This window comes from Mustela erminea, chromosome 7, assembly GCF_009829155.1.
Source record: "Mustela erminea isolate mMusErm1 chromosome 7, mMusErm1.Pri, whole genome shotgun sequence".
Taxonomy (NCBI): domain Eukaryota; kingdom Metazoa; phylum Chordata; class Mammalia; order Carnivora; family Mustelidae; genus Mustela; species Mustela erminea.
In genome coordinates this window covers 47,949,467-47,975,585 of record NC_045620.1, presented here as the reverse complement: position 1 = coordinate 47,975,585, position 26,119 = coordinate 47,949,467, and the positions used below count along the sequence as shown (strand labels likewise).

The 26,119-nt window shown below is 42.2% G+C and overlaps 1 long non-coding RNA gene across 1 annotated transcript; it reads right to left on the bottom strand.

Moving 5' to 3' along the window:
- Positions 1–10,599: 10,599 nt before the first annotated feature.
- Positions 10,600–24,710, bottom strand: LOC116596270. Its single transcript, XR_004288093.1, has 3 exons — positions 24,647–24,710; positions 20,892–21,033; positions 10,600–10,870 (listed from the first exon to the last, which is right to left on the bottom strand). It is a non-coding gene; the product is annotated as an uncharacterized LOC116596270 (long non-coding RNA).
- Between the last annotated feature and the right edge of the window lie 1,409 nt (positions 24,711–26,119).

Genomic DNA, 26,119 nt, shown 5'->3' with positions numbered 1-26,119 from the left:
GAGGTCAGTGATTCATCAGTCTTATATAATACCCAGTACTCATTACATCACGTGCCCTCCTTAATGCCTGTCACCCAGTGACCCCCCCACCCCTTCCCTCCATCAACCTTTAGTTTGTTTCCTGTGATTAAAAGTCTCTTATACTTTTTATCTCTCTATGATTTCATCTTGTTTTATTTTTTCCTCTCTTCCCCTATGATCCTTGGTTTTGCTTCTTAGATTTCACCTATCAGCGATATCACATGATACTTGTCTTTCTCTGATTTATTTCTTTCACTTAGCATAACACCCTCTAGTTTCATCCACATCTTTGCAAATGGAAAAATTTCATTCTTTTTGATGGCTGAGTAGTATTTCATCTCACACACACACACACACACACACACACACACACACACACACTTATATACCACATCTTCTTTATCCATTCGTCTGTCAATGGACATCTGAGGTCTTTCCATAGTTTGGCTATTGTGGACATTTCTGTTATAAACACTAGGGTGCAGCTGCCCCTTCAAATCACTACATTTGTATCTTTAGGATAAATACCCAGCAGTGCAATTGGTGGGTCATAGGGTAGCTCTATATTCAACCTTTTGAGGAACCTTCATACAGTTTCCCTGAGTAGCTACAGCAGCTTGAATTCCCACCGACAGTGTAAGAGGGTCCCCCTTTCTTCGCATCCTCACTAACAACTGTTGTTTCCTGAGTGGTTAATTTTAGCCATTCTAACTGATATGAGGTGGTATTTCAGGGTGGTTTAGATTTGTATTTTTTTCAGACAAATTATGTTGAGCATTTTTTCATGTGTCTGTTGGCCATTTGGACGTCTTCATTGCAGAAATGTCTGTTCATGTCTTCTGCCGATTTCTTGATTAGATTATTTGTTCTTTGGGTGTTGAGTTTGGTAAGTTCTTTATACATTTTAGATACTAACCCTTTATCTGATATGTAATTTGCAAATATCTTCTCCCATTCCTTCCGTTGTCTTTTGTTTTTTATCAACTGTTTCCTTTTTTGTGCAAAAGATTTTATCTTGATGAAGTCCTAATAGTTCAGTTTTGCTGTTTTGTCCTTGCCTTTGGAGATAAGTCTAGTAAGAAGTTGCTGCAGCTGAGGTCACAGAAGTTCCTGCCTGTATTCTCCTCTAAGATTTTGATGGATTCCTGTCTCATAGTCAGGTCTTCCATCCATTTTGAGTCCATTTTGTGTATGGTGTAAGGAAATTGTCCAGTTTTTATTCTTCTGCATGTGGCTGTCCAATTTTCCCAATGCCACTTGATGAAAAGACAGTGTTTTTTCAATTGGACATTCTTTCCTGCTTTCTCAAAATTTTCCACAGAGTTGAGGGTCCATTTCTGGGTTCTCTCTTCTGTTCCACTGATCTGTCTGGTTTTTTGTTTTTGTTTTTGTTTTGTTTTGTTTTTGGCAGTACCATACTGTCTTGATGATTATAGCTTTGTAATAGAGCTTAAAGTCCTGAATTGTAATGCCACCAGCTTTGGTTTTCTTTTTAAACATCTCCTGATGATTCAGAGTCTTTTCTGTTTCCATACAAATTTTAGGATTATTTGTTCCAGCTCTGTAAAAAGCTGATGGTATTTTGATAGGGATTACACTGAATTATAGATTACTCTAGGTAGTATAGACATTTTAGTAATATTTTTTCTTCCAATTAATGAACACGAAATGTTTTTCCATTTCTTTGTGTCTTCCTCAAATTCATTCATGAGAATTATATAGTTTTCTGAGTACATATCATTTGCCTCTTTGGTTAGGTTTATTCCTAGGTATCTTATGGTTTTTGTTGCCATTGTAAATGGGACTGACTCTTTAATTTCTCTTTCTTTTGTCTTATTGTTTGTGTATAGAAATGTACTTTATTTCTGTGCATTGATTTTACATCCTGCCACTTTGCTGAATTCCTGTATGATTCTAGTAGTTTTAGGGTAGAATATTGGGTTTTCCACATAGAGTATCATGTCATTTGCTAAAAGTAAGAGTTTGACTTCTTCTTTGCTGATTAAGATGCCTTTTATTTCTTCTTCTTGTCTGATTGGTGAGTCTAGGACTTCTAGTACTATGTTGAACAGCAGTGGTGATAGCAAACATCCTTGCTGTGTTCCTGACCTTAGGGGAAAAGTTCTCAGTTTTTCCCCATTGAAAATGGTATTAGTTTATGGACTTTTCATAGATGGCTTTTATGATATTGTGGCATGTTCCCTCTATCTCTCCACTGGGAGGAGTTTAAATCAAGAAAGAATGCTGTACTTTGTCAAATGCTTTTTCTGCATCTATTGGGAGGATCATATGGTTCTTGTCCTTTCTTTTATTTATGTACTGTATAACATTGATTGATTTGCAGATGTTGAACCAAACTTGCATCCCAGGAATAAATCCCACTTGGTCATAGTGAATAATCCTTTTAATGCACTGTTGGATCCTATGGGCTAGGGTCTCGGTGAGAATTTTTATATCCATGTTCATCAGGGATATTGGTCTGTAATTCTCCTTTTTGATGGGGTCTTTGGTTTTGAGATCAAGGTAATTCTGGCCTTACAGGAAGAGTACAGAAGTTTTCTTTCTACTTCTATTTGTTTGAAAGTGCTTCAGAAGAATAGGTATTAGTTCTTCTTTGAATGGTTGGTAGAATGTCCCTGGGAAGTTGTCCAGCTCTGGGCTCTTTTTTTTTTTTTTTTTTTTTTTTTTTTTTGGTGGGGAGATTTTTGATTACTTCTTCAATTTCCTAGCTGGTTATGGGTCTGTTCAGGTTTTCCACTTCTTCCAGTTTCAGTTTCAGTTTTGGTAGTCTATACTCTCTAGGCATGCATCCATTTCTTCCAGATTGCCTAGTTTTTTGATATATAGTTGCTTATAATATGTTCTTATAATTGTTTATATTTCTTTGGTGTTGGTTGTGATTTCTCTTCTTTCAGTCATGATTTTATTTATTTGGATCCTTTCTCTTTTCTTTTTGATAAATCTGGCCATGGGTTTATCAATCATATTAATTCTTCCAAAGAACCATCTCTTAGTTTCAATGGTATGTTCTATTGTTCATTTGGTTTCTATTCCATTGATTTCTGCTCCAATCTTTATTATTTCTCTTCTCCTGCTGGGTTTAGGCTTTCTTTGCTGTTCTTTGTCCATTTCCTTTAGATGTAAGGTTAGGTTGTGTATTTGAGACATTTCTTGTTTCTTCTTAGTCTTATATTGCTATATACTTTACTCTCAGGACCGCCCTTTGCTCTGTCCCAATGATTTTGAACAGTTGTGTTTTCATTTTCATATGTTTCCATGAGTTTTTAAAATTCTTCTTTAATTTCCCAGTTGACGCATTCGTTCTTTAGGAGGATGCTCTTTAGCCGCCACGTATTTGAATTATTTCCAACTTTCCTCTTGTGGTTGGTTTCTAGTTTCAAATCACTGTGGTCTGAAAATATGCAGGGAATGGTCCCAATCTTTTGGTACTGTTTGGTATCTGATTTGTAACCAATATGTGATCTGTTCTGAGAATGTCCCATGAGCACTTGAGAGGAATGTGTATTCTGTTGCTTTAGGTTGGAATGTTCTGAATATATAAGTGAAGTCCATCTGGTCGAGCGTGTTATTCAAAATCCTTGTTTTGTTGTTGATCTTCTTAGATGATCTGTCCATTGCAGTGAGCGGGGTGTTAAAGTCCCCTACTATTATTGTATTATTATCAATGTGTTTCTTTAATTTTGTTATTAATTGGTTTATATAATTGGCTGCTCCCATGTTGGGGGCATAGGTATTTAAAATTGTTAGATGTTACTGTTGAAAGACTCTTTAATTATGATATAATGCCCTTCCTCATCTCTTATTACATTCTTTGGTTTAAAATCTAATTTGTCTAATATAAAGATTACCAACCCAGCTTTTTTTTTTTTTGATGTCTATTAGCATGATGAATGACTTTCCACCACCTCACTTTAAATCTAGAGGTGTCTTTGGATTTAAAATGAGTCTCTTGCAGACAGCATATTGATGAGTCTTGTTTTTTTTTTTACCCAACCCAATACTCCAAATACTATAATAAGAGATGAGGAAGGACATTATAGCATACACACACACACACACGTGTGTGTGTGTGTGTATATATCTATCTATCTATCATATATATATATATATATATATCATAAATACATTGGAAGTATAGAATGTAACTCTAAAGATGAAAACTAAAGAAAAAAAGAAGCCTTTAACAAAACAAAACAAAAATAAGAAAAAAAAAAGAGAGAACATGATCAGACAGGTGAAGAGAACAGAACCATACACTAGATTCTGGGTGTATTTTGTTCTGTTAGGAGAAACTGCAACCCAAAATTGTAGAAGGAAAAACTTACACACACACACACACACACACACACACACACACACACACATAAAATTAAATATAATGAAAGGATAGAATGAAAGTGTAAAAATGAAAATTAAAAAATATTTGAAAAAAATGAGTTGATAAAATAAGAAATAGGTTGAAAAGGGAAAAAGAAAAAAAAATAAAATTGAAAGACTAAAGAATTATGGGTAGATAACCATGAATTCTATATGCTATATTCCCCCAGTGCTAAAGTTTTGCAGTTCTCAGCAATCAATAAACTTGGTCTCAGCTGGATGTTCTTGCTGATCTTCTAGGGGAGGGGCCTGTTGCATTGATTCTCAAGTGTATTTGCCCTGGACAGAATTGAACTGCTCTTGTCAGGGACGAGGCTAAATAATCTGTTCTGGTTTGTTCTCTATGGTTTTGTTCCCTGAAGACTTTCTGAGCAGCCTTAGAGGGTGAGAATGAACATGGTGGCCTTCCAATCTCTATCCCCAGAGCCCCAGCTCTCAAGCTCAAAACCTCACTCCTCCCACCTCACTTCCCTCCCTCAGGGAAAAACAGTCAATCACTTCTGTCTCCCTGGTCTCCATCCACAATCTGTGCCCACCTAGCTTGTGACTGAGCATTTCTATCTTAGGCACGGGATCCCATTTCAAGTCTCCAAACCCTGTAGACTCCTGGGCATGCTCCCACACTGTTCCTCCCAGGGGAGGAAGGGCAGGAGGTGTTTTGCTTGTTCTGCTGTTTGTTGGGCCCCTGCTTAGGGGAACAGTTGCCTGACTATTCCACTATTCATGGTTTATGGCAACTCTGAGCTGAGAGTCCACTCCTGGGCTCACTGATGCCATCTGGCTTCCTCACTCTGATGCCTGGGAACTCTGCCACACTCAAGGACCCCCAGTCTTCCAGTGACCCTGAGGATCCTGAGACCACACTGTCCCACTTAGGATTATACCCCATTCACCACCTGAGGGCCTTTCAGGCAGGGATGTCCCTCACCGGAGCAGACTTCTAAAAGTTCTGATTTTGTGCTCCACTGATAAATCACTTTCCAGTGTCACCTTACTGAGACTCCCTCCCCCTGTGGTTTATCTTCCCATATATCACCATGAATTCACTTCTGTGCAGATAGTGGTCACTCTTCTATTTGTAGGGTTTCAGCTATTCTTTTCTTAGATCTCCGGTTGAGTTCACTGGTATTCAGAATGATTTAATAGATACCTAGCTGAATTCCTGGGACCAGACAAAACTAAGATCTTCTACTCCTCCACCATCTTGTACTGGCTCTCCTTCCACAATTTATCTTAAGAAATATGAAGTGACCCAGGATATGTGTATAATGATGTTCATAGTGATTAATTATAAAATTAGAAATCAGAAGTGACACATGTGCAACACCAATTATCACACCTAAGAAGATGCACATGTGGGATTCTCTGTAGCCTGGTAAATGATGGTGGTGTAGAGCTGTAGGATCTAGGAGCATGATAGAAGTTTGGGCATCCCAAATCCAGTGAGATGGCAGATAATGAACCCTCATGTCAAAAACCTGGTCAGCAACTCCGAGGGGTTCTTAAAAGGGAGAGAGCAGGGAAAATCAGGTTCATGAAGAAGCAGAAGCAGAGGAACTGACAGTCCCCATCCTCACTGGAGACAGAAGCCTCAGAGGTAAGAGCCATTGGAAGTTCTGAGTCCAGAGACATGAGAAATCAGTGGAGGCACCTTACATTCTGCAAGGTGGTTTCTTTGGGAAGCTGAGTCTGAAAACCCCTTTCTCAACAGGATCATATTAGTGGGGCTGAAAAGTCCAGTCAGAACACCAAGAATGCCTACACCAAATAGGGAGGAGTGAGAGAGAGGTAGCCCCATCTCAATCATGTGAGCAACTCTGGGGCAACCCCTACTCTAGGCTAAGGTGAATGACACCAGCAGAGGAAAGAGATTCTCAGGTCCACAGATGAGCAGATCACGCAGCATGACAGACAGGCATTGGACTCAACAAATGGAAATGACTCTTGAAGAAACAGAGCAAACAATGTGATTTTAGCATGTGCACAAGTGAGGCAAGAAATAACAGTATGTGGTGAAAGTGGCTTTTGGAATATGAGGGGAGCCTTAGTAGATTCGGTAATAAAACTGGGATTCATTAAGTTACTTAGATACACACTTGCAAAAAAACGAGATTCCTCTTTCTATCGCAGTGTTTCTGGAATTTACTTTTGAGAAGGAAGTTAATATAAAAATCAGCCTGTAGTTGTTATGTGTATAACATTGATGTAAATAAAGCCCAATCCACAGAAGTTATGGAGAACATGGAAAATTTTAAAAAAGTAATTTTAAATATCTCTACGATAAAAGGCATTACAAGCAAAGCTATAAGACATGTAAAAACCTGGGACAAGAATCTCACATATACACATATCATATAAAAATTTAATACCAGACTATAAAAAGAAGTTCCCAATCATTTCAAAGACTAACAATACAGGCGTCAGGATATGACCACAGTTTTCACAGTACAGGAAATGTACCAGCCAATGTAAACATCACCATTATTCAGGGAAATCCAAACTAAAATGATCATGAGATAATACTTTTCACCAGGTAGGCTGGCAAATATTAAAATACGTGATGATTTCAGATGTTAGCAAATGTGGGAAACAGTTTTTCCAGTTGTTGGGCGAGAACAAATCAGTACAGCTCTTTTGAGAACAGTTTGGTATATTTATTAAAATAAAGGATATACACATACTTCAACTTAGCAATTCTTCTTATCTGTGTCCACTTTGGAGAGATAAGTGCATGCCTGGGGCATGCCTGTGGGGAGACGTTCGCAGCAGCCGTGTTTACTAGAGCATGAAATCATGTGAAGGATGACGAGTGTGTGGTGTGGGCTGAAGGGGAGGGGATTCTATTTTCATATTGCTGGAATCTTTTGTGATGCATTCAGAAACTGATTTAATATAAATTGCTAGGTGCGAAAAGTAGATGAGATAATGAATTTATGTGTGTAAAAAAAACTACTATGTATGTGCACACATGGTAATACGTATACATGCTGGAAAGAAAGGACAGGAAAGAAAACCATCCAAACATTAGTGGTGTCAAATGGCATCATAGAAAATTGTAAGCTCTTTTTGGTTTTGTTTCTCTTTATTTTCTTTCTTTCTTTCTTTCTTTCTTTCTTTCTTTCTTTCTTTCTTTCTTTCTTTTTTTTTACAAAAACATAAATTATTTTGGTAGTATATATTTTTAAGGACGTCATCGCCCAGGGACTGCAAACACTCTGGGTGGATTTCAGAGAACCTTGAACCTTGGCCTTGGCAGGGCTGGGGGCAGAGCTCATGGCTTGGTCCACTGGGAAGGGCAGGGAGGGGCCAGGCATGAGAAAGGGGTTGCTCATGGTGTTCTAGGGGTCTGTGGGTTATCCAGACCCAGCATCCCTGCCTGGAGATGCTCTGGTTCTTCTGAGGTCAGAGCATCCCTTTCATTCCTTCACCATGAGCCTGTGTGTCACATGAACCCCCTTCATATTCTGCCCTGCTCCATTTGTTTGATACTTTCCATGCGGCTTGGTGGGGTCTTTCTTACCTACAGCAAAGCCAGCATGTGTTACTCCGGGGGGACACTTCTGAGGTTCAGTGAGCAAGGACTGAGGAAAATGTGCCTCTGCACTGGGTGTCATGATGACTGGCCATGTCCACACCGACCCTGTGGTCGGGCGTGAGTGAGGACCTCCTGGATTTGCTGCAGGAGGCTTGGGAGACTGTGCACAGAAGCCTCTCAGATTGTGACCACACAAAGGAGAACCCGAAAAACATGTATGAAAGGAAATATTTCCCAAGATGAATATGTCATTTGTTGAAAGTCTGGCTCAAGGTTTAGGAGGAGCTTGAACCGCCCAAAGGGAGCTCAGAGCCCCAGTCCAGAGTAAGACACCAGACCCAGCTATGATTCCAAGTAGCCTTCACTTCTGTGAGATATGTGCCTTCAGTGAACATCCCCAGCTCCCCTGAAAGGTGCCATATGCATGCTCCCTGAGAAGTGGGAAAATGAGGAAGCCTTGTTCTTGCTTAACTGGTCAAGGCTGGGTGAAATGCAGGCCTCCCAGAGTCGAGTCTTCCCAGAGATCAGAGACCACCACTGAAACAATAACAAGGGGACATATTGTTTTGGGGTCTTAAACCAAATTATAAGAAGTGTTGTGACTTCTGAAAGCAGCTTGGAACACCTGAGACCTCCAGGGACTTCATGCAGACAGGCTGGGTCAGAAATACTGGCCCTTGGGCAACACATCCGCTTTGGTTTCCAGCATCAAGGAGATTTACTGAAAACAAAAACAAAAACAAAAACAAAAACAAAAAAACCAGAGTCACATTCTAGTATTCTGATCAGGTGTGTGATATCCCTATTCAGAGGGTCACCAGGCATCATTTTGCACTTGGAGAAGTGCAGACACTCAGTGAAAATCCTGGTGGTTTCAGTAGCTAAGAAAATAAAACCTTTGAAATAAAACAGAGAGAGAGAAAAACCTTTTCATAAGCATTAGAGCAAATTGGGGAAAATGCTGCGATAAAAATTATGGGTGTGTGTGTTCCCAAACATGTGACTGCTTCGTTTTAGAAGTTGCTGAGGCACACCCTGGCACTTGCGGCCAGGAAGAGAAGGATCACAGAATCAGACCCTTCTGTACACCACGGGTCAGAGGCAGTGTCCTGTGGGGGTGGACCTGAGACCTCCAATGTTCAGACAACTCAGTTGCTGCCCTCCCTCCATGGAGCCATCTCAGTGCTGGTCCCTGAGCTAGACACCATGGGACATGTGTGAGCCAGGCAGGCATAGGGTCTGCCCTCTGAGGGGTGTTTGGATTAGAGTGAGTGCTTTATCCCGGAGGTACTGCTGGGAAGCACAGGTACAGGAATGGGGAGGTGAGGTCCTGAGCAGGCAGTAAGGCAAGTGTTACCCTGCAGGTGACTTTGTGGGCTACCAGAGCTCAGTCCTGAGAGATGTCCAGATCCAGTGCATGTATACACACAGGTACACACACACACAGACACACAGACAGATACACACACAGGCAGACAGACATGCAGATAAACACAGTTACAGATATACACACACAGAAATACAGAAACACATACCTAGACAGATGTACACACACAGATATGCACACATGATACACAGACACAGATGCAAAAGCATAGATACACACACAGAGGCACACACAGGCACACAATAAACCCACAGACACTAATAGGAAGTAGGCATGTGAACATGTGTGTGTGTGTGTGTGTGTGAGAGAGAGAGAGAGAGAGAGAGAGAGAGAGAGATAGATAGATAGAGAGAGATATGACCACTTAGGGATGGTGGACAATAGCAGCAGCTTTGATCCTATACCAGCGGGGGCATAGACCTCTAAGCATTCTACTGAGTACATTAAAGATAGAAAAGAGAAGCCCACAGACATGGAGTAGGGGTAGAGAAATACATTGGGAAGAGTACAGGATGGACCTTCTGAGATGCTGGGTAGAGGTAGGGTGCCATAAACAAGTCCTTAAGCAAGAGTCCCGCAGACTGTCCCCATAGAGCTGGGGACAGCAGGGGCCGAGACCAGACTTCTCATGTCCAGTGCTGGGTCTACCCATCCATCTGTGTGGTCTTGGACAATTTCCTTATTGTTTCTGTGTCACAGTGTCATCCTCAGAACAATGGGGTAAGTGTGGACAGCGGCTGCCTCATGGATCATGGAAAGGATTTATGAGGCACTCAACACAGGTGCCGAGGAGAAGGCATCCCTGTCGATCACTGTAGTGACTAGTGTTTGATGTTTCAGCTTCCGTTGCTCAGCTTGGGAGAACAAGTTAACCTGACTGCCCTGTTAGATGGTTTCTAACAAGAAAGTCTGCATTTCTTCCCTTACGCTTTCCTCTTCCCTCCTTACGGGGCTGCTCCCACACGTTCATAGTATTTGTGATGGCATATTGTGGTTTCATGTTTGGTGAACAAACTGCGTGTTTAGACCAGCAGTTGGTAAGCTATGACTCCTGAAACAAATCTGGCCAACCACATATTTTTGCATAACCTGTGTTTTGTTTACATTTTTTCAAGGTTGGGAAAAAAATCAAATGATTAATATTAAATTCGATGTAAATATTACAGGAGATTCCAAGTTCAGTGTTCCATAAATAAAGTTTTATTGGAACACAGCAACATCCATTTGCTTATATTTTGCCTAGGTTTCAAGCCACAATAGCAGGGTTGACCAGTTGCAACCGAGACAAAAATCCTTGCAAAGCCTGACACAGTTAATATCTTCCCTTTACAGAACAAGTTTGCCAACCCTCTTCTAAACTATAAACTGCCCACCAGCAAGGATATCAGGTCAACCCTGAGGATCAGGAAGGGTGTACGGCGTCTCTGCCTGTTTTCTTAGGAGGGAACTTTTGCTTCTGTGATCAATCACTCAGATGGTTCCTTTCTGCAGCCACGGTGAAAGCAAATCTTGACGTTCAGTGGACAGTGCTGAAACAAAGTTTGGGAGGAATATATGAGACCAGGTGCCTGGAATGATGTTAGCAGCTCTCAGCCTGGAGATTTTAGATCTAGTGGTCTGATGGCAGTGATGTCTTCTCTGCCTTCTACAGCCCACTGTGCAAGTTTACCTGGAGGTTCCAAGGAATGATTTGGGGAAAGTTAACATCAGGGAGATTTTTCCTACAGGTGGGATGGCCATGCACATCTTGAATTCATCATGGTTCCATTTTTAGAGACTTTTCTTATGAAAGCCCCAGAATCAAGATAAATCAGATGGGTCCTTTCATGGTTAGTGAACCAACTGTATATCTGATGGCCCCAACTTGCAGAAGCCTGGGCTTTGAAAGAAGACTTGCTAATAGTCTCCCAGTTCTGATGAGGACAACCCCCAGGACTGGCCAGATATGAAGGGACAGGGGTTGGGTGGGCTCATCCCCTCCCCTTCTCCATTGGCCCTTGTGTGCCCCTTGTACATCTGGTTGACTGCCTACTCCATGTCCCCTGCCCTTTGAGCAATGCCTCATAAGCCCAACTTCTGCTTTCACCAGTGTGTTCTTTTCCGGTTGGTAGAAAGAATCAGTAGTAGAGAAATTATCTTCATGAGTGACAAATGCTGCAAGATGCAATAATCTATACTTTGGAAGTATAGATCTTTTTGGAAGATGTTTATTTATCCAAAGGATATTTGTAAGGTTATGTGGGGTCAGCAGTGTTATTTTAATTCTCATTTCTTTCTTTCTGTTTGTCTCTATGTACTTATATTATGAAGTATTTCAAACATACAGAAAAAAAATATCAAATCATTTAACAATGTCCTTTTTTGAAGTAAAATATACAAAACATAAATGTAGAAATTTTGGACATTTTTCAGTGTACAGTTCATTGGCATTAACTATATTCTTCTTGTGCAACCATCTCCGCCAACTGTCTCCAGAGCTTTTTAATCTTCCCTAACCAAAACTGTCCCCATGAAGCACTAACTCCCTATCATCCCTCCCCCTTAGCACCACTTTTTTTTTTCATGTATATCCTTGTTGAAAATATACAGCTAGCTTGTTGATTTCATCCACTATAAAATGGTCCACTGTATGGATATATCACAGTTTTTCCATTTTAATATTGGTGGATCTATAAGAAATTTCAGTCTTTACCTGTTGCAAACAGTGCTTTAAAAAAAACTACACACCATGTGCTTATATTCTTGTGCACACATTTTAAGAAATCAATGTCTGGATGATCTAGAATTTCAAGAGTTATGGGCAAGCCCAATTTTCAACATGGCCAAATCTCACTCGTTTACTCCTCCAAGCTGTCCTTCAGATTTCTACTCTCATCAGTCCTGTATGAAGATTCACAATTCCCTACCACATCTCTAATACTTGTTCATGTGGCATTAAGTCTCTCTTTTGAGTTTTTTTTAAAGATTTTATTCATTCATTTGACAGACAGAGATGACAAGCAGGCAGAGAGGCAGGCAGAGAGGGAGGGGGGGAAGCAGGCTCCCTGCCAAGCAGAGAGCCCAATGTGGGGCTCGATCCCAGGACCCTGGGATCATGATCTGAGATGAAGGCAGAGGCTTAACCCACTGAGCCACACAAGTGCCACTCTCTTTTGAATTTTAAAATATCATATTAACAATTAATAGAGCAATTAAGGATTCTTAGTGGCCAACATAACTGTGTTTCCATTTTCCATTGTTCTGATTGTCTACACCTTCTTGGGAGAGATGCTGGGAAGGGTAACCTGATTTTTTGTTTTTGTATATTTCACCATTTTGATGTGTATGCATGTGTGTGTGTGTGTGTGATGTAAACTGTCACAAACCCTTTGAAGAATGAGGGCGGTATAAAGAATAAATGCATGGAATAAAATGTTCTAGATGATAGATGCAAGGATAGGGTTATGTGTCAGGACCGCTCTCCAACAGAATGAGAAATTTGGCTAAAGCACCATGATATGACTTGAACATTTTCATCTATTAATTGCATTAATAAAATTGGATTTGATGTATAAATATTTGATTTGCACCTGGTTTGGGACATTTCTTCATTTCTTTCTTTCTTTCTTTTTTGTAATTAGGGGCAGAAAAGGGTCAGGAAATGTGTTTGATAAAGAAATGTTTGCATTTTCATCTTTCCAGATGCTAGGAGGTGCTAGGCGATGCCTTAAAATAGGAAAAAAAAAAAAAAAAAAAAGAATGAGAGGAAGTCTGAGGATGGAAAAATGTGTCAGAATGCTTAGCACCAAAAGCAAAGGAATAGTTGACTCACATGGGCTTAAATGACAAGCTGGCACTGTTCCAGCAGCTCTGAGAGGGGGCTGTGCTGGCCCAGGCTCTTTGGCTCCCTGACCAAGAATGACCACACAAGCAGGTGTAAATCAAGGCTTGATGTGCCAACACAAGGGCTCCTGACTTCACCCACACAGCCTATTTCCTCACAATAAATACCTCTGATTTAGGCGGTAAATAAAGTTTGTCTTTAGAAGAAAATTAATTGAAACAGAGCTCTGGCTTTTGCCCAAGCCAGCCTAAGGCAAGAACTTGGCTCCCGGTGTGCTGTCTTCTGAATCACCTTGTGATTCTGAAGAATCACTGACTTCCTGAGAGCAGAGCAGGGATATAAAGACATCATTACTGGGGCCACTTAATTATTGGCTCCTAGCAGAATCCATCCCATAGATCACCTTACCTACATACCTATTTGGGAAATATGAAGAGGGAAGTGTTCTCCCCTGGTTCTAGGCCGTGCTCCAGGCATGGAGCTCAGTGTGGTGTGAAGAAGGCAGGATGGCATAACCTAAAGGGATTTGTTTGCAGACAACAATGGGCTGAAATTCTGGAATCATCCCGCAGCTTCATGTCTGCACAAACCCACACTCCCAAACTGCAGTTTCTACTTCCATTGAGTGGGTAATGGACGGACACCACCCACCTCATGGGATTTGATTTGCTTTTAAGTGTGGACAAGATTTTTAACTCTTTGCCTATGCTTCCTCCTCCTTGGGTGGGGGCTCTTTGGGGGGCGGGACATAGAGGGGCAGATACTACAGGTATTTCTCATTCCCTTGGGCTCTGTGTTAGCTGAATCCCAAAGATCCAGCCCAGCTGGGGCTTTGGAATATGGTCATCTTCTGCCCAGTGATCCAAAATAACTTTCTGAGGTGGTGACCCCTCAGCTACCTGGCCTCCTGTTTTGGGGGGGCTGGTCAGGTTTATAGGGACATCTGAAGGTTGATGGGAGAGGTCGTGCTCACCCACAAGCTCAAAAACACCGCATTCTGCTCTTGTGTCTGTGCTGACCCTTTTCAGCAAAGACTGGCTTTATCTCGTGCTGTAGCTAAGGGAAATCTCTGTTAACTGATGCAGAAGACCTTGGGGCCTGACCAGGTTAATAAAGAATACATGAGACTCTCTGACCTGGTGAGCAGTGGTAGGCAGCTTGGGTTTTCTCCAAATCCCAGTTTGAAACCCACTTTTTCCAGGGAGCTCTCTGATAACGTAGTCGGTATTGCTTCTTCGCTTCTAAACTTTTCATGTACTTTTTTTAAAAGACTTATTTATTTGAGAGAGAGCATGAACATGAGTAGGGGAAGGTGCAGAGAGGGGGAATCTTCAAGCAGATTCCCCACTTAGTGCAAAGCCCAAAGCGGGGGCTCCATCCCATGACCTAAGTTCATGACCTAAGTCAAAACCAAGAGTCAGATTCTCAACCAACTGAGCCACCCAGGGGCCCTTCATATATTTTTCTACTTGACACATCCTTAGCAGCTTGCTGTATGTGCTATGATTTAATTGGACTTTGTGATTTAGTAGTCCATTGGACTGAATGCTGTAAATGTCACTGTAGCAGAATCTCTTGTTGCATTGCCCATATCCTCTCACTATTAATACTTCAGGGCATATCAGTCTTCCGGCTGCCTGTGTAAGCAGTTCCTTGTTGGAGGGTTTTCTCTGGCTGCCTGACACAGCTCTGCTGCCCACAGGTGGGCTGGAAGTGCTAGGGAATTCACACCTCAGGGCAGCACTCAACCAATGGCTGAAGGGAGTGGGTGTGATAATACTCCTGCTCTCTCATCTCAGGGCAATAGCAAGTGTGTCTACACTGTTTACACTGTCTCCTAGAGCTTCCCAAGATGACTGTGCTCCAGCTGCCCAAATGATATCTTAACTGATGAGACACCCTTTATTTGTTGCCTTCCTTTCTTCGAATCAATTTCCTGCTCCCCTACCTGGGCTTCTCAGCTCACTTTCCAAATAAACTTGCACTTGGATCCTTGGAGTCCATAGTCTCTCATGGCTCATCTCCCCCTCTGATTTCACTCCCTTCAGTTTTCCCTTCCTTCCCCTAATCTCCTCCATGCTCCACATATGAGTGAAACCATATGATAAGTATCTTTCGCTGCTTTACTTATTTCACTTAGGATAATCTCTTCCAGTTCCATCCATGTTGATGCAAATGGTGGGTTTCATAGGGGAGGGTGGTGGGAGGATGGGGTAGCCCAGTGATGTGTATTAAGGAAGGCACATGTTCTAATGAGCACTGGGTGTCATACACAAATAATGAATCATGGAACACCACATAAAAGAATCTATGATGTACTGTGTGGTGGCTAACATAACATAAAACAAAACAAACAAAAAACAAAGCAAAACCAAGAAAACCTTGTGCTTGGATCCTCAATCTAGAGTTGGCTCTTAAAAAAACTCACCCAGGGAACTTCACTTCACTTCTGAATTTCTTTGCAAGATCAGTTTAAGTTCTGCCTCCCACAAGCACCTTCTCTGATAGTTCATGTTGTTCATGTTCAAGTTAATGTTGCTTTCTCATAGCACTAATGTTCTATGCATTATTGAGGACCTGAAAGATTAGTTACTTGTTGTATGTGATCTGACTTAATTGTTCTGCATGATTTAGCCCTGAATGGGATAATAATATGGCATTTTTTGTACTATGACATACTTCATTCATAAGTAACTCTCCACAAAGTTAAAAGCAAAGCAGCATCTTTTCAGAAAAGAGAATAAAAGACAAAAATGCCATTGTGTTTGAAATTACAGATTAGCTTTTTATAATAGAAGAGAATTGAGGTACCATTACATTTTATGCCAGTTTCTCAGATTTCTATTAAATAGCACATTAAATCCACACCAAAAGAAGTCATTTCTGAATATAGGAGCGAACAACCAACTTCTGATTCACAAGGGAATGTAACATTTATATTCTCTTTTGGTTATGATGCCACAGTCACAAGGATGGCAGAAAAACTCATAGTAAGTATTGTGCAACCAAGTAGGAGTTACAGGGCCATCATCTCCCAAAAATGATTCATCAGGGTTCATATACAAATTGCAAAATATCATGGGTTCAATCTTGGCATAGAAACAAAAGTTGGTGCAGTGTACTTGGATGGAAAAAAGGAGAAAGGGCCCTCCCAACCCCAGGAAAGTCTTCATGAGCCCAGATTGGAAACTGAAACCCATTCAGGAAAGCCACAATGTGGCATTTAAATATTACCTTCGCAACTATGGTTATAAGCAACCTGTGGTGAAGAAAACTGTCCTATGTGACCTCTTAACTCTGCTGGCATACAATAAGTGTTAGGCACATGTAGGTACTCATTAAATATTTGATAGTTGATTGGTTTTGATTAAGCAAAAATATTTTGTTCTACTCTACGATGGTTAATTTTATGTCAACTTTACTGGGCACCAGATATTTCGTCAAATATGATTTGAGTATTTCTATAAGGGTATTTTTGGTTGAGATTAATATTCAAATTCACAGATGTAAAGATGTAAATCCACAGGAGTAAAGCAGATTGCTCTCCATAATGGAGGGCTCATCTAAGCAGTTGAAAGCCCAAAGAGAACAAAAAACCTGACCCTCCTCAAGTAAGAGAAATTCTTCTGCCTGAGAGTCTTCAAACTGAGACAGTAACATTTTCCTGCCACTGGAGCGATATTGAAACATTAACTCTTCTTGGGTCTCAAACATGTTGATTCATCCTGCAGGTTTTGAGATTTGCTCGTTTCTCCTATACAATAAATCTCTCCGTCTCTGGAGAACCATGGTAAGTACATATTCCAATTTTCTGAAAGTATATAATCTGGGTATGGCAAATAGGCCAGCTTTGCTCTACCAACCACAACACTTTGTTCTTTGATCTCCAGAAGAAGTTATTGTGTGTACTTTTCCTTTTGCAACTGCTCAGTGCATTCCTATTATATTTCTCATTAAGGTTTTATAATCTAGAGATGGCCAAATCCAATTCTTGTAAACTCCTAAGGAAATTTAGTAATTTTTTGATTGAAATATCAGAAGTGCATGGGTCAAATGTATTCTTTTTTTTTTTTTTTTTCCTTTCTGGATTTAGTCAACAAATACTTACTGAGCCCTGACTGTAAGTGAGAACCTAGAGATGCAGTGTCTCTTATATATGATCAGAATCCAGTGGGACTCTGAAGAGGTCTGAAGAAATTGGGCCCACAAATGATGCCATTGTCTCCAAGTCTATCAAATGTTGACCAACGGGTCCATGCACTGTCCACTTATTTGTCACAATCCATACTCTGGATCTTACAAACAGCAATTATTTAAGTGTGGATTTCAATTAGAATGTCTTGACTAGGGAATCTGTAGGAAGACAGACAGATAAGACATTGAACAACAGGGACTCTCTGGGCCTGACAGGTTTTCCCATTGAATCAGTATAATTTCAATCTGCACTCTGTATGCATTACCCTCGGGGGATAACCTTTATGCATGGATTTTCCCTCTATTTTTGATAGAATGTCATGGGGGAGGTTACGTAACCTGCTATCAGCACCATCCTGGTTAAATACAGCCCTCCCCATTCATCCCCTTTTTTATTTTGAACAATGACTTCATATTCATAAGGGAAATAATAAGATTTGCTGTGGGCGGCCAAGCCAGAAAAAACATGTTTTCTGCCCCAAGTGGAAGCCCGCTGTGGTGCCCCTGAGGTGTCCTGGAAGCACAGGGTGGCCACTCCTTCACCTTCACCTCTGTTGGCTTTCTCTTGACAGAGGCAGAACAGTGCTGGAAAGTTATTTTTATACTGAAACAAATATTGGCAGTGACACACGAGACCTGTGCTCTTGGCATGGTGTGTCTTTGTCTCTGTTCCTTTTTGCCCCATGGTTGCTATGGACAGGCAGAATTTTCTGGAACAGTGTCTCTCTTAGGTTTACCTGTTGCCTGGGAGACCCTTGGGAAGGGCATTTCAGGGGCGCAGAAAGGTTCAGTAGTGCAAAAACAGTTCACCGTCTTTCTCTTTGACTTAACCTCCAGGTTAATTGTCTGGAATAATCACTGAACTCCCATGGCTCTTTCAACTGACTACGTAATTTGGCAAAGTCAATGCTTATCTGTGTGGCTAGGTGACACATGTGGACAGATTTGACTTGTTATTCAATTGCTTATGATATGCTGTCAAACCAAATTTAAGTATTTAGTCATTAAGGATTTAAAGAAGTATGTTGAGGACATTATAGGGACAATTGATGGAATTTGAATATGGACTGTGCGTTAGGTAATAGGATTGTGTCAGTATAAAATGTTCTGATTTTGACAATAATATCTTAGGAATAAAAACATTGTCCTTGTTCTTACGAATGACACACTGGACTCGGGTGAATCAAAGGACAGTTTCTCCTACCTAATTTCAAACAGTTTAGAAAAAAGAGAGAGAAAGAGAGATGGATTAAGTGATGGAGCAATATGTAAAACTGGGAATCTGGGTAAAGAAAAAAAAGAAGTTCCTTGAATTATTCTTGCTACTTTTCTTTAAGTTTGATAGTATATCAAAGTAAAAAGTTGCCAGAAAAGAAAAGTGTGCAGTGGAGAAAGCAGCTATGAGGTGTGCACATAACCAGGATGAGCTGCTCTGACAAGCAGGAAGCAAACATGGTCTTGCAATTTATTTTTCAACCACCACAAATTCACTGTCCCTGTTTGCCTAGAAGTCTTGAAGGCAGGAAGGCCACTAAGTCTTCCTCAGCGCCCTGGGTCTTACGGACAAAAATAGGAGGAGGGTGGGTCTTCATTCCACAGCCAAGTGGGCAAAGACTAGCATCTGCCCAGAACACGCTGCCATTCCTTTCTCCTGCCACACAGTGTCGCTGTTGAAGATGGGTCTACAGTACTCAGCTGTGTGGTGCCTCGGACCCTTGCCCCGGCTACCTTGGACTTGGAGGGAAAATTACTGTGTACATACAAGGTGCTGTGTGGAATGGAAAGGTTAACATCCTTCTGGGATGGTGATCAATAAATATGCAGTGAATTAAAGACTTTGTTGCAATCCCTTACCCTCCCTTTGCAATATGACCTCGCAGCTCCACCCACTTCCTTTCCTCTGGAAGCTGAGCTGACCTTGTGAAGTGCTTTCTGAGATGAAGCCTCAAGAAGTCTCGGAAGCTTTTTCCCTCTCTCAGAAATCACATAAACAAGCCGTCCTGGCCTGCTGGAGGGTGAGAGGCTACTGTAGCAGAGATGAGTGGAATCTGCTCAGGCTACCCTAGGCCAGCCAGTCCCCAGCTGACCCAGCAGAGGACTGCAGACAGTGAGGGATCCCAGCTGGGGTCAGAGAAATGCCCAGCCGAGCTTGACCCCGACACTGGGAAGAGTGCATAGCTGTTGTTCTAAGCCACCACTCCCCCCATCCCCCTGCAAAATATGTCTACATCCTACTCCCCAGAACCAGTGAATATGTTAACTTACATAAAGGGAAAAGGGTCTTTGTAAATATGATTAAATTAAGAATCTTGAGATAGGGAAATTATGGAAGATTATCTAGGTGTAATTACATTGCTATGTAATCACAGGGTCCTTATAAGAGGAATATAGGAAGTTCAGACAGAAGGGAAGGAGCTGTGACAGAAACAGAGACTGGAATGTTGCAGCCACAAGCTAAGGAACACCAGGGGCTTCTAGAAGCTGAAAGAGGCAGGACTGGCTTCTCCGTTGGAGCATCCAAAAGGAACCAGACCTGCTAACACCTGGGTTTTAGTACTATAAGACTCATTTTGCACTTCTGACTTCCAAAACTATAAGAGAATAAATCTGTGGTGTTTCATGCCATTAAATTTGTGGTACTTTGTTATCTCCATCGACATGGATGGAACTGGAGGGGATTATCTCAGTGAAATAACTCAATCAAAGAAAGACAACTACTATCACATGGTTTCACTCATATATGGACTGTAAGAAACAGTGCAGAGGATCATAGGGGACGGGAGGGAAAACTGAATGGGAAGAAATCAAAGAGGGAGACAAATCCTGAGACCCCCCTTGACTCTAGGAAATAAACTGAAAGTTGTGGAAAGGGAGGTGGGTGGGGGCTGGGGTAACTGGGGGATGGGCATTAGGAGGGCACATGATGTGATCAGCACTGGGTGTTATATGCAACTCATGAATCGTTGAACACTACATCAAAAACTAATGATGTACTCTATATTGGCCAATTGAATTTTAAATTAAAAAAAAGAAAGTTGCATTCTACAAAAAAAATATGGTAATGTGTTATAGCAGCGAAAAGAAAGTTATGCAGACATCAAACTTAGGGATGGTTTGTTATGCAGCAAAAAGTAGTTGATACATATTTACTCTTGTAGCCTTGTGGAAGCTTTAGAACAAGAAAGAGGAAAGGAATAGTGCTAATATGGAGGGGCAGGATGTACATTACAGGTGCTAAGAAGTAATATTCTACTGGACATTTTGATGGAAATGTTTTACAAACACTTTTTTTTTTCCAATTTATCTAAATGACCACTTTTAGTTCATTCATTCACTTACAGGTTTATTAATTATTAAGCATTTATGTATCATGTGCTAAGAGTGAAGAAGTGAATTCAAAGATAAAATATTCTCTATGCCCTCACAAAAATCGCAATTGTCCAAACCACAGTGATTCCTTTAAGAAGCAGCCTGGCCTCACTTTGTCGCCCCTCATCTCTGGTTGCACGCTGCCTGTCACCCTTCACACTGACCTTTCTGGGCCTCTGTAGGTGTGCACTTCACCCCCATCTTGTTGTCCAACAAACAATGCCATCTGAAGTCTTGCAGCCACATCTTCCTCACAGGTTGGGCTTTTGTCTTTCCTCTTTGGCTTGTCACATATGTGGACAACTCCTGGAAAAAGGACACTTTTTATTTCAAAGGCTTCCAAGACCACCCCAGCCTCTTCTGAGAAGGTGGCTCCCCCAGCCTACCTCACTTCCTCAGTGAAGGCCAAGGGGTCTAAGTTGGGGCTGGTCCTAGAGACCCTTCATATTTTCTGAGAAATTCTCTGGTAGCACCATGAGAAAAGTGCAATGGGAACATGGGTGTGAAGGTTAATCTTATGTGTTGGCCTAATTGGGCCATAGGATGCCAGATACCTGGTTAAACATGAATTCTGCTTATGTCTATGAGGGTGTTTCCAGGGAGGATTAGCATTTGAATTTGTGGGTGGGCATCATTCAGTCTATTGAGGGTTGGTTAGGACAAAATCAGAGGAAGGTTGAATTTGCTTTCTCTGCCTGACTGCTGAGCTAGGACATCAGTCTTCTGCCTTCATTGCTCCTGGTTCTTGGGCCATCAGACTCAGACTGGAATCTATACCATGGCTCTCTGGGTCTCAGGGCTTTGAACTACACTGCTGGCTTTCCTGGATCTCCAGCTTGCGGATGGCTGGTTGTGGGAGTTTTCCACTTCCATAGTCACATAAGTCAATGCTTTGTAATATACCTCTTTCACTCTCTATCAATTCATGTATCTTTCTTAGCTATGTATGTATTATCTATATATCTATGTATATATGCATCTATCACCTCTCTATTACCTGTATATCTATCATTTATCTATCCATCATCTCTCTATCTTTCTATCTACCATCTATCTGTCCATCTAACTTTCCCATTGGTTCTGTTTCTCTGGAGAACCCCAACTAGGACAATGGGGAAGGGAGAGAGGCTTCTTCTTGGAAGGTCAGAGAAAGCTTCCACAGAGAAGAAACACAGAAGTGTGTCTTACAGGACAAGCAATGTTTGAACAGGAAAGTGTGCCCTGGTCTGCAGGTATAGCACAAACAAAAGTGCAAAGGCACAGAAGTACATGAGATCAAAGCATAATTCTAAAAATGTTAAAACAATTCTCTCACCAGTATTTTGGTGTCAGATATTTACTTAGCTCATTTATAAGGGAATCAACAGGCTGATGGAGCTAATTTAAAATATCTAAAAAAACTGGTAGAGATGGCAAGAGGATAAAGGAATGATGGAATAAGATGGTAAAAATACTGGTTGAGTTTTATAGAACAATAAACCCATTATCTTTGAGATTATTTACTCTGCCAGAAAAAAACATTTGCCATTTGTCAATATTCAGAAGTTAACATCTGCCTTTGTACTTTGGTCCTTAACAGTAAATGTAAGTCAACAAGTGAGTCACCTAGTGCTGTATAAAAATCACCCCAAAACTTAGCAGTCTAAAACAGCAAACATGCTTAATCTTAGTTTCTGTGTGTCAGGAACTTGGAAGTCACTTGGCTGGGTGGTCCTGGCTCAGAGTCTGTGAGAGGTTGCCATCAGGTTGTGAGCCAGATCTGCAGTTTCTGGAAGGTGCTAAAGGACCCCTTTCCAAGCTTATTCAGGTGGCTATTGGCAGATGCTCTCGGTTCTTGTCATGGTGCCTCATCCATCCACCCATAAGACAGGGCAGCTGGAGTTCCAGAGAAGAGTGATGAGAGAGAAGGAGAGGGATGGGGAGGGGGAGCAGGGAGGGAGAAGGAGAGGGAGAGCGTAAGGGAAGAGGAAGGGGAAAGGAGAAAGAGAGGGAAGGGGGAGGAAAGGGGGCAGGAGAGAAAGAGAAAAGGAGGAGCGTCCAGATGAAAGCATATTGTGCTCACAACATAATCTCAGAAGTGGCATCCTATGACTTGTGCTGTGTTCTGCCCTCCGGGAGTGAGTGTTTCAGAACAGTGCACTCTAGGGGAGGGGAATTAAGCTCCACTCTTCGGGGGAAAGATTATCACAGAACTTGGGGACATTACCTTAAAACCACCACATTACCTCCCCTCGAGGATCTGATGCCACCCAGGGATACCACTAGACAATGCTCTAGTATAATTTTCAGGGTTTCAGGTGGCAATCTTTTGATGTATCTCCATGTTCTGCACACTTTTTGCCCCCCCCCCATTTTGGGGGGACACCAGGTAGTCCAGTGAGGCTGGGCTGGAGAAAAGAAATTCTGGAAGGCTGGGCTAAGTCAAGTTGATGTACCCCATATGCCAGCTGAGGTCCTGTCCTGTGGCTGGTTCCAGGGTGGCTCTGTGGCCTGCCAGGCCCTGCAGCCAGCTCACCAACTCAGTGTTTTAGGAAGACTAGTTGAATTGGGTACTGTTAGCACAAAAGGAGGCAGGGAGACCAGGAAGCTGGGGACAGAACTTGACCGTGGAGGCTGAAGGAGGGTTGTGGTAGAGGAGGCACAGAAGCATCTCTGGAGAGGATCCTGGAGTTAGAGTCTCTGTCAGACATGGGGGCTGATCCCCAGATTTGTTGGGAGTTACAGACAATGTGTAAGTGGGGATAGATGGCAGAAGCAGGAGGTGCCAGAGGGAGTACAGGGAATGGCTCGTACTTCATGCGGTCAGGCAAGGAGCTTCCTTCAGTTATGCACAAAGGGCAAATGTGACTGATCAGGGAAGGGAGCCCTGAAGGCTGTCTGGGAGGTTGACTGAACAAGGCACAGGCAGTCCAGGCTATGAACATGTTCAGGTCTTCAGTTGAGGAATCTTAGAGCACCCAGGGATTTCCTCCTCCCTTGGTGGAGGCTGGTGAGGTGGTGGGGATGGTAGTTGGAAGGGTAGGAATTTTTCTAGGGTGGAAGAGTTACAGAAAGTTCACAAACTGGACAGCAACTTTGTCCCAGCAAATGGCAACAAAGAAGCACCAAACAACACTCTTGGAGCAAAACTGTAAAGCCTGGATTGAAAACACACCAGGTACTTGCAGGCTGTGGGGCCCCGTGGCAGGAAGTTCCCTCTCTTAGATAAGGTGGAAACATTTCCCGCCAGGGCCAGACGAGGGCTTCCCGCCCCAGCACATTCTAGAGCTGGGAGCATGGATGCCTAATGGCACCTTGCATCCAGCTAATAGAAATCCAAGTCCCCAACTCTGGTACACTCTCTTCCAGGAGAGAGGGTGTGAATGACTGTGAATCCACAGGTAACACTTCTACTTTTTGGAGGAACAAATGCATACAGTTGTGCCAGTGGGTGGGAGGCTGGTCTGCTGACCCTAGTGGTGTGTGTATAATTTGGTTCTTCTAAAAGCAGACCCTACACAGGATGTTGGGGCAGGTGGTGTACCTGAGGGTGGTCCCAGGAAGCCAGAAAAGGGGGTGGGGAAGTGAGAGGATGGAGGGGAGGAGCCTCCAGCGAGGGAAGGGGGCATATGAGTAGGAGCCTTTGTGGGACTGGGAAGCCCTTACCTTGGGGCAGGGACACTCATTCATCATCTGTCTGTTGAACCACGTGCCTGCTTGGGCCTGGCACTTAGGCGGTGCACCTGCATTTCTGTTTTATTTTATTTTATTTATTTTACTTTACTTTACTTCTCCCTGGCCCCGGTGTCTGCAAGTGCTGTCCTCTCCAAGTTAGACCGTAAATATTCAGATTCCAAGTTCTTTTCTTGCTACCCTTCTGCCACCCCGTCATCATCTCATTGTCCATACTCCGGGTAATTAAAATGATCATAACAAATACCTGCTGGTTGGGCGCCAGCGGACTTGTAGGGCGGTCCCCTGTGTGTGCATGCGCATGCGTCTACATGTGCGCCTGTGTGCGCGCTTGCGTATGTGAGCGCCTGGGTGTGGGTGTGCGCACGTGGCTGTCTGCGAGCGTATGCGTGTGTGTACGTGCACGCGCACCTCTGTTGGCACACTTAGAATGTCTCCCCTGGGGAGGTGGGGAGCATGTGAGGGGGACGGGGCCGGGGAGGAGCTTACATACGCACCCAGACCTCCTCTCTGATGTCCATTTCCTTTGCTAGTGTTACTCATTATTTGGGTACTGGAAGTTGTCTTCTTTGCCTGACATCCCAGCATCTAACGTGGGTGCCTTTTCTGCATCGGCCCTTTGGTCAAAATACAGCCTCAGTGTGTTTTGGGGCCATGAAGGAGCAGGTAAGAAATAGGCAGGGTGTTTCTAGGTGGGCTCCCTTGCGTTTTGGGCTGGGGCTGGTACGACATGTGGTTCTTCTGGGCCACCCCTCAGTAAAACTATCTGGGTCACTGAGATATACGAAAATCTGAAAACTCATCCTGGATATATTACTATGTTACATATATTAATATATCATACATATACACACATATGTTCTATACTCAGGACACTGAAACAGCATATTGTTTGGGTTATAGAACCCACCTCAAAATGAAAAGATAAAAGTAAATCAAAGATGCATAAATAATATTCGGAAATTTTATTTTTGATTTTTTTTTTTTATTGTGGTCATCTTTTTCCTTTAGTAAAGTAGCATTGGAAGTATTCCTAACATGACCCAGCATGCACCATTGCTTTTATTTATTTATTTTTATTTTATTTTTTAAGGTTTTGGCTTGTTTGTTTTGTTTTGTTTTTGACAGAGATCACAACTAGGCAGAGAGGCAGGCAGAGGGCGAGGGGGAAGCAGGCTCCCTCCTGAGCAGAGAGCCCGATGTGGGTCTCGATCCCAGGACCTTGAGATTATGACCTGAGCTAAAGGCAGAGGCTTAACCCACTGAGCCATCCAGGTGCCCTGCATCATTGCTTTTATAAACCTTGTTCACGTGCTCTGAGGCAGCAGTTGGGACTTCTGAGTTGCTCTGGGATCTGGCTCTGGACCACTCTTGACACAGGAGGCTGAGAAGGTACCTGGTAAGGCACATCAGTCACCCTGCCTACATCACAGCACTCACTCTTTCAGTCCCATTCACTGGAGACACAAAGGCTTGTGTCAAAATGTGGCCACTAAATTTCCACCAATTTTTTGTGTGTTTTGTTTTTGTTTTTAATAAGGTATTGCTTTTTTATATATTTTTAAACAGTTTCAAAACCCACTAAAACACATTGGATGCTTTTTTTGACAGATGCTTTTTTTTGACAATCTGCAAGTTTCTTTCAGTGCACAGATCTGAAGGTTTTCAGAAGTGATATTCTTATGTTATTTCTGGTGACAAAATCATAAGGATTTGAAAG